The following is a 14,321-nucleotide window of genomic DNA, read 5'->3' on the forward strand; positions in this document are numbered from 1 at the left end:
GACGTTCCCCCTAACATCGCATATGAACGGTAGAATATATATATATATATATATATATATATATATATATATATATATATATATATATATACAGTGCTCGACAAACCCGGTCGCCCACTCGCCAGGCGCGAACGGAAATTGGCCGGTGGCCAGCTACTTTTTTCCCCTGCTCTGCGCAATTTTTTTTTTTTTAAATAAATAAATAAAAATATCCTCCTGGCTGATTGGCCAATTGGTCGTGACGTGAAATGGAGCCCTTCTCTGCAGGGGTAAGTAATGGCTGCTCCCTGCCTCCTGCCCGCGCTTCCCCCCTCATCCCCTCCAGTCTCCGCTACTGTCGGGCAGGAGATGACAGCAGGGGATTTCCCCCCCTGTCCCACGGTTCCGCTCCTGTCCCTGTGGCTGCTCGCGTGGGGCAGGAGATGACAGCGGGCGATGTCTCCCCCCCCCTCCCTCCCCTGTCCCGCTTGCCCTCCGGTTCCGCTCCTGTCCCTGTGGCTGCTCGCGTGGGGCAGGAGATGACAGCGGGCGATGTCTCCCCCCCCCCCCTCCCTCCTCTGACCCGCTTGCCCTCCGGTTCCGCTCCTGTCCCTGTGGCTGCTCGCGTGGGGCAGGAGATGACAGCGGGCGATGTTCCCCCCTCCCGTCCCGGTTGCCCCACGATCCCGGCTTTCCCCCAGTGCCCGTGGCTGCTCCCGATGCCAGCAGGGGTGTTCCCCTCGGTCCCCGTGGCTGTCTCCGCTTCCCCCTCCCACAAATGTAAAAATAAATAAATAAAAAAATATCCTCCTGGCTGATTGGCCAATTGGCCGTGACGTGGAATGGAGCCCTTCTCTGCAGGGGTAAGTAATGGCTGCTCCTCGCGCGCTCGGTCCCTGTCTCCTGCTCGCGCTTCCCCCCTCATCCCCTCAGTCTCCGCTCCTGTCCCTGTGGCTGCTCGCGCAGGGCAGGATATGACAGCGGGGGATTTCCACCCCGTCCTGCGTGTGCTCCGGTCCCGCTCCTGTCCCCGTGGCTGCACGCCCGGGGCAGGAGATGATAGCGGGGAATGTCCCCCCCCCCCCCCGAACCCGCTTCCCCTCTGGTCTCTGCTCCTGTCCCCATGGCTGCTCGCGCGGGGCAGGCGATGACAGCAGGGGATTTCCCCTCCTCCGGTTCCGCTCCTGTGGCTGCACGCGCGGGGCAGGGGTGTTCCCCTCGGTCCCCGTGGCTGTCTCCACTCCCCCCCGACCCCCCCCCCCAACGAGAGAGAGTGTGAGTGTGTGTGTGTGTGTGTGTGTGTGTGTGTGTGTGTGTGTGTGTGTGTGTGTGTGTGTGTGTGTGTGTGTGTGTGTGTGTGTGTGTGTGTGTGTGTGTGTGTGTGTATGAGAGAGAGAGAGAGAGAAAGAGAGAGAACGTGTAGGACACCAGAGGTACCCCCCCACTCCACCCACCCAGTCATCCCCCCACCCAGTCAGTCAGTCATCCCCCCACCCCACCCAGTCAGTCATCCCCCCACCCCACCCAGTCAGTCATCCCCCCACCGCACCCAGTCAGTCATCCCCCCACCCCACCCAGTCAGTCATCCCCCCACCCCACTAGTCAGTCAGTCATCCCCCCACCCCACCCAGTCAGTCAGTCAGTCATCCCCCCACCCCACCCAGCCAGTCAGTCATCCCCCCACCCCACCCAGTCAGTGAGTCATCCCCCCACCCCACCCAGTCAGTCATCCCCCCACCCAGTCAGTCAGTCATACCCGCACCCAGTCAGTTAGTCAATAGTCAGTCACTCCCCCCCCACCCAGTCAGTCACTCCCCCCCCCCACCCAGTCAGTCACTCCCCCCCCCACCCAGTCAGTCACTCCCCCCCACCCAGTCAGTCAAAAGTCAGTCATCCCACCCCCCTGCCCCCTGCCCAGTCACCCCACCCAGTCAGACAGTCAGTAATCCCCACCCAGTCAGACAGTCAGGAATCCCCACCCAGTCACAGTCAGTAATCCCCACCTAGTCAGACACCCCGTCACCCCATCACCCCACCCAGTTACCCCTTCACCCCACCCAGTCACCCCATCCCCACACCCATTCACCCCATCCCCACACCCAGTCACCCCATCCCCCCACAGTCACCCTCTCTCCGTCTCTCACCCTCTCTCTCTCGGTTTCTCGCTCTCTCCCTCCCTCTCTCCCTCCCTCTCTCCCTCCCTCTCCCCCTCCCTGTCTCTCTCTCACCCTCTCTCTGTCTCTCTCTCACTCTCTCTCACCCTCTCACCCTCTCTCCGTCTCTCTCACCCTCTCTCCGTCTCTCTCACCCTCTCTCCGTCTCTCTCACCCTCTCTCCGTCTCTCTCTCTCACCTTCTCTCCGTCTCTCTCTCACCTTCTCTCCGTCTTTCTCTCACCATCTCTCTCTCCGTTTCTCTCACCCTCTCTCCGTCTCTCTCACCCTCTCTCTGTCTCTCTCACCCTCTCTCTGTCTCTCTCACCCTCTCTCCGTCTCTCTCACCCTCTCTCCGTCTCTCTCACCTTCTTTCCGTCTCTATCACCTTCTCTCTCACCCTCTCTCCTGTCTCTCTCACCCTCTCTCTCCGTCTCTCTCACCCTCTCTCTCCGTCTCTCTCACCCTCTCTCTCTGTCTCTCTCACCCTCTCTCTCCGTCTCTCTCACCCTCTCTCTCCGTCTCTCTCACCCTCTCTCTCCGTCTCTCTCACCCTCTCTCTCCGTCTCTCTCACCCTCTCTCTCCGTCTCTCTCACCCTCTCTCTCCGTCTCTCTCACCCTCTCTCTCCGTCTCTCTCACCCTCTCTCTCCGTCTCTCTCACCCTCTCTCTCCGTCTCTCTCACCCTGTCTCACCCTCTCTCTGTCTCACCCTCTCTCTGTCTCACCCTCTCTCTGTCTCACCCTCTCTCTGTTTCACCCTCTCTCTGTCTCACTCTCTCTCACAATCTGGATCTGGATATTTTATTTACCCTGTATATCTTAACTGCCCTATACAACACCGAAATAACTTATACTGCTTTCTTCCAGATCTGAATCAAGCTTCACACGGAAGACATCAGAACCCCCCCTAACCCAGAAGACAGGTAGGGAACACATCCCCTCCAATGTATAACATTGCGGGAATGAGCGTACCTGGACATTGAGGGACTGCGGATCAGGTAAGATCCGAGGCGGGATTGCTGCTTTAAATATTGTGAAGCAGGGGCATCCAGGCACTAGTTAAGGGGTGCAGGAAACTAGTCATTCACATCTGGCTTTTTTTTCTAGATTCGACATTTATACACACACACACACACACACACACACACGACTAATTGTAGTATAATGTAATACAATAAATAAACTTATGTCAAAAACGAATGTTCTTACTAGGAATTTATTAAATTTATTTCATTTATGGGTTTTTTTAAATGCGGGGCTGGGGGCGGGATTGGAGGCGGGGTTGGGGGCGGGACTAGAGGCGGGGTTGGGGCGGGACTAGGTGGCGAGTAGATTTTTTGGTTCGGCGAGTAGATTTTTGGGTGATTTGTCAAGCACTGTATATATATATATATATATATATATATATATATACACCCACAAACCTTCCTCCAAATAACATACTGTAGAGAGAAACACCTGTGCACAAAAAGGAGCATACTTGGGAGATATGCTAATGGTTATACGAGACGGAAGAAACGCGTAGGGTCACGTGGTAGAGGCATCTACGGTGGTCGAGCAGCTCAGACACCAGAACTAGGACGTCAGTTCCGGATCTCTCGGCTCTATGACTGTGGAGAACTCGTGTACAGCCTACGATCGAGGAATTCCTTCCGGGTCCACAGAGAGAGTTTGGAGCGGCAGCAGCGTCAACATCTACATCCATTTGCTGAGATTACAGCCGCTTGCAGACGGAGGAGAACTATGACAGTGTGACGTCGGCTTGGTGCATGGGCTGGTCCCATAATATGCTTTTAACTGATTGAGAAAGTGTGAGTTGGCAATTGTCGTTACTTGGCGAATTAAACCTTTTATCACTGATTTTATACAAGGATCGGGCACTTTTTCTTTTCTTTTTTTCTAATAGGTATCGTGGGAGGTTGGTGAGCCCAAGAGAGAAGCAGCCTGGACTTTATTTTTTCAGCAAAAAGGACTCTTAAGGACATTCAAGTACAATTCATTTTCATTGTTTTTTCATTTATGTTTTATGTGTCAACTTTTTTTTATATATTTTTACCATTGCCACACATTTTTTCTTTTTTTTATATATCACATTTTTGGTTAATTAAGTAATATATATTTTATATATTTTTTATATTTCACGGTTTTTATTCAATATTTCAATATTTTTTCATCCATTTTTTTTTTCTTAATTATCCACTGTTACCTCACCACAATCCATTTTGGATTATATTGTATTTTAAATAGACATCTGTGCTGGGTGTATCATCTTGCTGCATGAGATCAAAATATAGCAGTTTGGGTGTCACTTACAGGGGCGCTGTCTTAATTTCTTTATATACTGCTGCGGCAGAGTTTATTCGAGCATTTGCCCGTTCTCTGCCGCAGCAGTAGCCTGGCGCGCGCCCGAGAGTGACGGGCGCGCGCCGAAGCAGCGGAAGAGCGCCCTCCGATCGGGGCGCTCTCCCTACCGCTGCCGGGTCCGCCGGGTCCCCCGGAACCCCCTGCCGCTGTCCCGCGATCGGGGGAGCCCCTGGACGCGCGTGCAGGGGGCGCACGCTCCCGAAGACGCGTGACCGCGCGTCTATGACGCGCGGCACGCCGAGGGGCGGCCACTAGCAAGCCGGGAGATTTCCCGGCTTGCGGTACCGACCACACTGCAATAAAGTGTGTCGGTACTGTATACATATATATATATATATATATATATATATATATACACCCACAAACCTCCCTCCAAATAACATACTGTAGAGAGAAACACCTGTGCACAAAAAGGAGCATACTTGGGAGATGTGCTAATGGTTATACAAAGTATATTTAAATGTCTCACACCCCACACCAGATTTCCATAAGACCTGTATTGACAAACCTAAAGCCCCTTGTGAGGAAGGGGGGGGGTATTAATGTCAGGCCCAACAGGATCAGAACCCCCAACCTCTGCTATTCAAGGCAGCAGCTGTAGCATTGAACTCTCTTAGATGCTGGATAGCTCCCCTGTCAGAGCATACAGTACTATATAGTTTTACCGCTCGCACCTGGAGCTAATCATACTCATGCACACTCTCCTGGCTTCCTTTAAAAGCCGACCACTTTCAGTAGTGCTCTAAAGTAGTAATTTGCTTCCTTAGAAATGTAATCATTTCCCCCCCCCCTCCACTCCCAAATATATATATATTTGTAGACAGTTTGGATTAGCACAGAGATTTAACCAGCCCTTATTTAGCTCCCTCCAGACACTGAAACATGAGTTTTGAGAAGAGAGAGAGTGAAAGAGTGAGCTAATGAGAGAGAGGGAGAGAAAGAGAGCGAGAGAGGGTCCGGAGCAGTGGTAGCCAACTCAGTCATCAAGAGCTACCAACAAGTCGGGTTTTCAGGATATCCCTGCTTCAGAATGTCAGGCCAGAGTCTGCACTCATGTTAAGCTTCCATTTTGTATGGTCATAACTAGTTAAGATTCTGTAGTCAGCCTTTTTGCTGAAATATAATTCATAAATGCACTCAGTTTCTCTGCTAAATTGCATTTTCTTTCTTCCTGGCCAGAATATTACTAGATACTTTTGTGTGGTCAATTTCCTGGTGTTTTAGTAGAATATAATAGAATGGTTCTCTGCAAGAAGCAAGGTAGTGAAATAAAGTTGCTAAGACTCAAGGTCTCTTTTGATAACAGACAATGAATAAGCTATGTATTTAGACAATTGCTTGTATTGAAAAAAGACACGTCTCAAAAGTCACGCCACTAATATGTCCTGCCCCTAAATCACGCCTCTAATCAAAGCTACGCCCAAGACACACCTAGTATATGCCCAGGACACGCCTATGATACGCCTCTAACCAATATCTTTTTTTATTCTGTATAAAAACCATTACCCTATGAGTAATAAATTGAGACAAAGGATTTGAAACCTGGCGTGCGTTACGTTTCATTTGGTTCGTCTCCCAGGCCTGATAAGGTTCATCAAAGATCGAAGATAACAGTTGCAGGGCGTGAAAGCTTCCTGGGAAGTCTGCTGCAAAATGGTGCAGATGGTGTAGTATCCAGTCACAAGGCTTCAGTGTACCTGGCAGAGGAAAGGTTCCTCTCGGTTCTGGAGCGTGGGTGAAGGAATAACGGATTTTCCTTTCAGTTTTGGTGTCTAGAAGTGGGAAATTCACAAAGGTGGTGAGTATATATGTCAATTTTTATATATGATGCTTCACCCCCTCTGGGAATTTAATAGACCTAAATTGTGACTGAAGAATTGGGATAGGCCCTTTTAAACAGAATTTTTGGTAAGAGTCCAGTAAATTCTGTGCACGACTGGACTGTTATCTCTGATCTAGCTGAACGACCATTGTATATTGTGTAAGTATAAATATTGCAATTATTTGTCATAATTAAGCTGTTTTTCTTTAAGCCACTAATGGGTGCTTGCATGAGTAAGAATGACTCTGGACGGAAGCCTAGGAATGTACAATTATTAAATGCAAGTGTAAATCTGGTCTGATTCCTGAGGAATTTGTTGCTCAGACAGCTAGTCATTACCCGTTTGTCGAATATGCAGAAGGTTGTTCTCGGCATGAAAATAAGGCAATGTATTTACAAGGCAGAGGGCAGAATAGACGGAGATCTTATGCTGGTCCCAGAAATCAATCAGGAATAATAGCTCAGAATAATGGTGTCTGTTTTAATTGTGGTGGTTTTGGTCATTGGCAGAGAGTGTGCCACTATCAGTGAGAAGCAGGGAAGTGCTGCTTTGCCCGTGGGGGCTCAGAGTGAAAGTCTCTGTAAAAAAAAAAAAAACACCGCTACTTTATGTAGAGTTTGTTTGTAACCCTGATGAATTTTCTCCTGAATGATTTCTTGTGTGAGACACTGTATGGTCATGCTTATTAACATCTGTACAAAAAATATGAATATTAGTTGCTCATGATGAAATCTAAATTTTAAAAGGTTTTAAAAAGGTGTACACCGAATATAGAGAGAAATACCTCACAACGGAAGGGGAGTATATTCAGCTCAGTCCCTGGTTATAGTTTAAAAGGGTTATTCGTCCTGGCCAGGCGGATACTTTTTAAACCGGACACATTTCTTTTTGTTTGTGGTATTTCTATCTTAATAAAAGGAGGGGCACAGTTTAAAGAATGCAAAGCATTCACTTTAAAATTAACTAGCTCTGTGCATAAGAGTTAATTCATGAGAACAAGGTAATATAGAACTGTCTTCTTTTCCGTAAAGCAGTAAGATAACACATTTCAATTTTATTTCTACAGGATTAAGATATGTCTGGTTTGTTTTTGTTTAAAATGCTGGTAAGAGCTCATAAGCACTGTTTGAATTAATATATTGCATTATATATGTATATAACGCCATTAATGTACATAGCGCTTCAAAAGGAGGGTGTCCGTGGTGGCAGATGCTGCGGGGAGGTTGAGTGGTGTGAGGGGAGTGTGGTGATATATGTCTTTAGAAGCATGGAGGTCAGTTATTTTAGCGAGAATTGTCTCCGTTAAATAAGCAGTGTAGAAGCCATACAAGACAGGTAGGGTCAAGCTTGCTGTTTATTTAGTCATGGTATAACTGTTGCATGTTTGAAGATATTTTGTTTAGTTTAAGAGAGGGCATAGTTAAAACGGGATAGCAATTGTATTGATGGAAGTTTGCAGGAGTATGAGATTTCTTTCAGAAGGCATTCAGGTGAATGAATGAAAGAATGTTGCATGCTCTTGTTGGCATAGACTTGGTGTTTATAAGTAATTTAAAATATTCCCGTTATTTAATCTTTGAAAGACCATACAAAATGCAGTTTTAGGACAGCGTGGAAAGCTTCATATTTAACATTAAACGAACGTTAGAATCCCCTGCGTGAGGATTAATCCAGCAGTTAATATGAATTAGACAGCGAAACCCGTTATCTGTACTGTGAAATTTCTGGCTGTTTTCCCAGAAAAAAAAAGGCGCTTTGAAAATTATTTTTTTTTCTTTTTAAAGTCAGAGTGTCTTTTAAAGTTAATGCTGGCCGTGTGCTCAGCACTTTGCAAAGAGTTCAACATTATTTGTCTATTTTAAAAGGAAATCTTTTGTTCAGGATTTCAGGATTTTTTCTTATATTGTAAATGCCACATTTGTTAAAAGACCTACTGCAGGCTTTTTCTTTTAACATAAGCAGTAAATATTTTATAGTCACTACACATACAAATCTATTTACCAGTTTAATATTGCTATATATCAAAGCAACCTGTTTTCATAATTTTTTTTTTTTGTATTTTTGTTCACATATATAGATAATATATGAACAAAAGAGGGGAGATACATACATAGGTTATTGAATTTATTATAGCAATGTTAACTCCAAGGGCTCTTACAGTAATAAAAAGTTGCTGCGTATACTATTAACAAGAGCTGACAGGCCCCTGGTAAATAATAATACCTTTGCAGATGTCACAGCAAAGCAGGTAGCAAGCCGTCCCTATGTTGAGGGATATATAATATCTGCCAAATTTATCATTTTGTAACCATTTATTTGTTTTTGGGTATGTCCTGGAAATAGAGTTAAAGGACAGGGGATATATTATTGCAAGTGTAATTGCATAAGTGAACAGGGTATATATTATATACAGGGCATTTCACATTTTTTTTAGCAGAATAGTTACAGTGGAGTGTTTGAAGTGAAAGCCAGGAGTGACTGTGGGTGTGGGACAATAGCCATGAGTGCAGGCTGTTGGGATGCTTGACTTGTGGGGCGAGTTTTAAGGTTAGTTAGTATTAAATGACTAAAAGGTTGACACCATTTGCATCAGAGAAAATGGCAGATGGCAGTTAGGTATGAATGAGAATAAGTGTGTATTGGGAGAAGAGAGATTGATTTGTAGTTTGAGACAGTATTTTTGTCCCCATTTTTGTAGATTGGGACAACTCTAGCAGTTTTCCAGGTCTTAGGGATATGGCCTGCAGACAGGATAGAGTTGATTATGGAAGCAATTGGTTTGGCACAGGCTGAGGTACCAAGTTTTAGGAACTTGGATTGTAGCAAAGTCAAGTCCATATTGGTTGCTTAGTTTAAAATTTGAGGAGCGTTAATAGGGAATATCTCTGTTTAATATTGTGGATGCTAATAATAGTAGTAACCATATTAATACAAGAATTTATTTCTAGGTATAAATTCTCTCCCTATGAGACACTTATGGGATGAGTTATGACCATCAGTAGTTCAAAGTAACGAATTAAGGACTATGTTATTGGTAATAAAACAATTAATAAGTATTGCATGCAACTAATATATATTTTTGAGTCTTTCTAGGCACAGGTTAAAGCTGAAAGTGCACCAACGCAAGACGGGTTAATGGTCAAGCATTTTCTACGCAAGCACGCTCTTCATCCCAGATGAAAAGGCCATTTAGATGCTACTCATCACCAGCATTGCAGTAAAAATTTCTTATCATCATGGATACACATCATGCACGTCAAAATGGTGCCAGCCTAAGCACAAACAGCAAATAAAGACAAAGACATAGCACCTGCAAATAAGTGTTTTGATGGACACAATACTCTCTGACCACTAATCAAGGGAGAAAGGTTATAGGCAAAAATGTCCAGGCCTCAACACACGAACTTTGAACTTTTTATTTTTACAGGTTTTTATTATTTTTAGTTACAATGTATGCTCCATTATGTTTGTGTACGTGGCGTCCCATAAGGATGACAAAATAGTATAAGGTATTATTTGTTTAACTTTGTTTATTTTGTTTGGATTTCTAGGTTAATAGAATCTCCCTGCAGAATGATATCCCGGTGGGAGAATGCTTTATCAGTCAAACACACGGTTATGTTAATTGCTCACAGGTAGAGTTAGAAACAGAAGAGATGCACCCAATACACAAGTGCTAAAAAGTAGTCTATGGGAAGAATAAGTTTCAGGGAATTTATTCCCAAATGTAGGAGTTAGGTTACTGTATGACAGGTTTACAGGGATATTCTAAATCATACAATCGCAGACATTTACTCATTTAACCAAGAATAGGTTTAGTTTAAATTAATGGCTCCGCAGAATAAAATAGCTCTGGACTATATTTTAGCCTCAAAAGGAGGGGCATGTATGCGCCTTAGTTAAAGCGCAATGTTATGTATTTTATCCAGGATTTAGGGACCATGGGGACTTGGTGGTTGGATTGATTTGCTTTGAGCGAAGCTAGCGAATGTTTTTGTATGTGTGTGTTTGTCCTACTCATTGCTCTCTATGTATTAAGTACAGCAAAACTCTGATCCAGAAGTGCGTTACAACCCCCACCGACGCTATGCCTCTCTGCGGTGATGATGTCGCCAGTCCCCCAGAAGAAGAGACCAAAGAAGCAATCAACTGGGCTGATATAATGGCCGGAAAAGAAAGGAATGCAGTTATGCACAACTTGGACATCTTGTTCCATCAGGACTATGAAACGGTTAACTGTTCTGTTCTTTAAATAGACTGTCTCTTAAGAATATGGGGGGACTGAGAAGACTGGATATGAGGAAGGTGGGAGGTCACAAAGGGAAGTGAGTCAACCACAAGGAAAGGATCACGTCAGCCATTGTGACCAAAGCAGCCATCTTGGTCCGTTTTGCCATTCTGAGTAAATGCAGTATGAAAGATTTGTGCAAGAAGAATGTTTGTGTAGTCGCTCTTAGCAGAAATTAGCCCCCACCAATTCTCACATATAGCTGACCCTTAGATTATGTGACATATTGAGATGTAAGCCATTTTCTAATCTATAGAAATATTTAATGATATATATATATATATATATATATCTATTGGTTGTGTGGCATGTGGGCCACTAAGATTGTACCCTGCAATCACACTGCCCTTTGTTATCTGGGTTTCATTCTTCCCACTTTCTATGTATCTGACACGTTACCCCAAGGAAGGCTGAGAAATCGAAAAGATCTGACCAGGACCATTAGTCCAGCCCGCACTGCAGCTGGGGTTTTTATACCTAGTTTAGGTGTTCTGGATCTCTATTCTAAATTAAGTGAGCTGATGGTAAATATTGATGATGCTCTTAATCAGACAAGTGATGCTATCATCTGTTTGACTAATGAACAAGAGCATATCCAAACAGTATTATTACAGAATAGAATGGCTCTTGATTATCTGCTAGCATCACAAGGAGGTGTTTGTAAACTTGTAGGACAGAAGTGCTGTGCCTATATTGAAGATGAGTCTGGCGCTATTCATAAAGATATGGATAAGTTACAGGAAATTCAGGCAAGGATGCGTAAAGAATCCTCAGGCCTTAACTTAAATTGGATGTCAGGACTCACTAGTTGGATCGGAGAATTAGGTATGACAATTCTCTATGGTTTTATTGTAGTGATTAGTATTATCGCAGCAATTTTTGTTATTTTTCACTGTGCCAAGTGTGCAATGCTTTCATTTGTCTCAAGGAAACCTTCAGTTTCATCTCACGCCATGTATGCAACTAATAATTCATATGTGGCCATGAACAGAATCTATGATACTATTGGTCCCCATAAGGCCATAGTCATTGAGAAGCGTACCTAGTAAGGGTATTTGTTCTTTTAGAGAACAAAAAGGAGGGATTGTTAGGACCAGTATGTCAGGCCAGAGTCTGCACTCATGTTAAGCTTCCATTTTGTATGGTCATAACTAGTTAAGATTCTGTAGTCAGCCTTTTTGCTGAAATATAATTCATAAATGCACTCAGTTTCTCTGCTAAATTGCATTTTCTTTCTTCCTGGCCAGAATATTACTAGATACTTTTGTGTGGTCAATTTCCTGGTGTTTTAGTAGAATATAATAGAATGGTTCTCTGCAAGAAGCAAGGTAGTGAAATAAAGTTGCTAAGACTCAAGGTCTCTTTTGATAACAGACAATGAATAAGCTATGTATTTAGACAATTGCTTGTATTGAAAAAAGACACGTCTCAAAAGTCACGCCACTAATATGTCCTGCCCCTAAATCACGCCTCTAATCAAAGCTACGCCCAAGACACACCTAGTATACGCCCAGGACACGCCTATGATACGCCTCTAACCAATATCTTTTTTTATTCTGTATAAAAACCATTACCCTATGAGTAATAAATTGAGACAAAGGATTTGAAACCTGGCGTGCGTTACGTTTCATTTGGTTCGTCTCCCAGGCCTGATAAGGTTCATCAAAGATCGAAGATAACAGTTGCAGGGCGTGAAAGCTTCCTGGGAAGTCTGCTGCAAAATGGTGCAGATGGTGTAGTATCCAGTCACAAGGCTTCAGTGTACCTGGCAGAGGAAAGGTTCCTCTCGGTTCTGGAGCGTGGGTGAAGGAATAACGGATTTTCCTTTCAGATATCCTGACCTGTTGGTGACCCTTGAGGACTGGTATTGGCTACCCCTGGTCTGGAGGGAGCTAACACCACCTTATGTTAATACAGACGTTACGCAATTCATGTTAAGCTATCCCAAGGCAGTGCCTAGCGTTAATACTATGCTAATGAGTTAGACAATGGCTGTTTTTGCATATAATTAGCTTAGTGGATTTGAGTTACACTCAGAAAATTTAAAATGTACTGTTTCTTTTGTATTCTCAACAGCAGTATAAAAAAAACTCTGCATTCCAGTTTTTAGCACACAAAAAGAAACGTTTATTATCCGAAGTCATTACTTAATGTACCTGTACGTTCAGACCCAGCAAATAAATGGTGGTTACATGAAATAAGTTCTGCTCTGTTTAAAGAGATTGCACATTATTATTTTCTCTGGGTGGAAACCTTCTTTCGCCTGTTATCTGTGATGTCATCCTAGCAACAAATATTATTCTGGCTACCTTTTCCTAGCTAAACCTCCCAGTATTTATCCAGAGAATAGTCCCTAGTTAGCCATCCTTACTCGTAGCATTATGACCGAATATGGTATCACCATGTGTTCTCCAGCTAACACTCCATTTAACACAATGTCATACCTCCTTATGTACTGTGACAAACAGCTTACTCCGGGGCTCCGCCGTTTGTCCGGGACTGTTAGAACACGGTCTTTTAGGGTAGGTTAAATGATGAGGCGTCACGTGCTGTTCCTTTAAACAGGCTATGCCTGGTTAATTCAGCCCCAGCACTGAGACTGCCACAGTGCATACAACAGAAACACATCAAAACAAAAAGCTGCTCACCTGAGCGATAACTTAACTTAGATTTTCCCTAACTCAGGGTGGAAGTGGCTTTTCCACTAACAACAAAACAAGGTACTTTTCAGTTTTAGACAAAAAGGAACAGAATCATTTAACCTGTTTGGGGAGAGGCTTTCCCCCCTCTCTGCTTCCAGCAGCTTTCCTGTCTCCAGGCTCTTGGGGAGAGGGGAGAGGAAACAGGAAATCAGTCTGAAATACCTGATTTCTAATTAGCATGACAGGTGACAGAAATCAGGCAGCAAACAAACTCTGGTCTGGATCTCTCATCCCTCAGTTCCAGCACTTGCCAAACTGTGGGATGGAGTGCATGTATTATGAGGCTGCACTCCCAGGCCAAACAGGATAGAAACTGTTCAGTATCCTGGGAGCCCTATATATGGAATTTATTACCATCCCTTGGTTTCTGTCACAGTACATATAAGGAACTCAAGCTTATTATCAAAAATGGTTACATCAGCTTCAAATGTCTCTCGCTGGCCCTTGTTCAGACATCCCAAAACAGCTGTATGTCATAACCATAGCCGCACCCCTTCTTCTTCTTCAGATATCTCCCAGCAGTTGTCTTATTATCAATCAATCCCTCACACTCTATTCATAGTTGGTATGAATAATGCGTGTAACTTATTTGGGTATGCTGATGTTATTTGCCCCGATTTAACAGAACGTGTGTATCTGGATCTCAGTTTCTATTCGCCTTGAACAAGTCCCTTTATTTGCTTGTTGGGTACCAAAATTAGATTGCCAGCCCCATTGCTCAAGAAGTAAAAATTATTATTATTAGAAACTGTATATGATTACATCATTTATCAAATGTAATGAACAAAAACAGGTTGCTTAACATTTGAAGTGTTTCAGTTGTATTACTTTGTGTAAGCCATGTGCATGTGTAATCTAACGAGACAACAGATACGGTACACACGGAGCACAAGACATAGTTAAAAGCAGAAGAAAGGAATCACTGTCCATAAAGGTTTACACACAATCCAAATATTCTGCTTGAGGCAATGGCTTCATAGGAAATATCTTTAAAATGCATCTAAAAGGTCC

This window comes from Ascaphus truei, chromosome 3, assembly GCF_040206685.1.
Source record: "Ascaphus truei isolate aAscTru1 chromosome 3, aAscTru1.hap1, whole genome shotgun sequence".
NCBI classification, from domain to species: domain Eukaryota; kingdom Metazoa; phylum Chordata; class Amphibia; order Anura; family Ascaphidae; genus Ascaphus; species Ascaphus truei.